The sequence below is a fragment of the Rhincodon typus genome, unplaced genomic scaffold (genome assembly GCF_021869965.1).
Source record: "Rhincodon typus isolate 14 unplaced genomic scaffold, sRhiTyp1.1 hic_rhity00004301, whole genome shotgun sequence".
Taxonomy (NCBI): Eukaryota; Metazoa; Chordata; class Chondrichthyes; order Orectolobiformes; family Rhincodontidae; genus Rhincodon; species Rhincodon typus.
Genome location: NW_025969939.1, coordinates 3,397 through 4,064, shown reverse-complemented (window position 1 = coordinate 4,064; position 668 = coordinate 3,397). Strand labels below are relative to the sequence as shown.

Genomic DNA, 668 nt, shown 5'->3' with positions numbered 1-668 from the left:
GGGGGGCAGCGCGCGGAGCAGATGAGGGTGATTCACTGAGAACACTGACACACTGAGGGAGGGTACTGGCCCAATTGTGCAGCTATGGTTCCAGGACAGACTCCATCCCTCAATGATGACGGAATGCTCCCCCAACCAGCAGGGAGGGCTGGTCGTAGGTCACACACACAGACAGAGACACAGACAGACACTCACCAGCTGTGGCCCACGCTGCCCGAGTCACTGAAAAACACAAGACGGGAGAGCAGAGATAGTGAGGATCACAGTACAACAACCAGCAGGAACACACTGGGCTCAGTAACCCTCAACCCTCACATAAGACCCCCGAAAAACCCACACAACCCATTCCCTCGGGGCACAGTCCCCTAACCTTGAGCTGGCAAACAGCACTGGTGGGGACAGGTCTGTCGCTGTGTTACACTGGGGTACAGTACCGGTGGGGACGGGTCTATCGCTGTGTAACACTGCTGGGTGTAGAGGTGGTTAAATTCACGGCATCTCATTGTGAGGACACAGGACAGATAAAGCAGCTGCTAAAACCTCACCCTAGGGCTGTAATCTCCAAAATAAAACAAGTGAAAGCTGATCAGATCTGACTGATGTTTCCCGCATCTCTCTCACACACACAGACACACAGACACACAGACACACAGACACACAGACACACA

The 668-nt window shown here is 53.7% G+C and overlaps 1 long non-coding RNA gene across 2 annotated transcripts in view; it reads right to left on the bottom strand.

Annotated features, from left to right (window-relative positions):
• The window catches only part of LOC125481920, an 806-nt gene extending 301 nt beyond the window's left edge, over positions 1-505 (bottom strand). For both annotated transcript variants that reach the window (XR_007261495.1, XR_007261496.1), the window contains exons 1-2: positions 371-505; positions 196-222 (exon numbers count right to left, since the gene is read on the bottom strand). This is a non-coding gene — a long non-coding RNA (uncharacterized LOC125481920). The remainder of the gene's footprint in view (positions 1-195; positions 223-370) is intronic.
• Between the last annotated feature and the right edge of the window lie 163 nt (positions 506-668).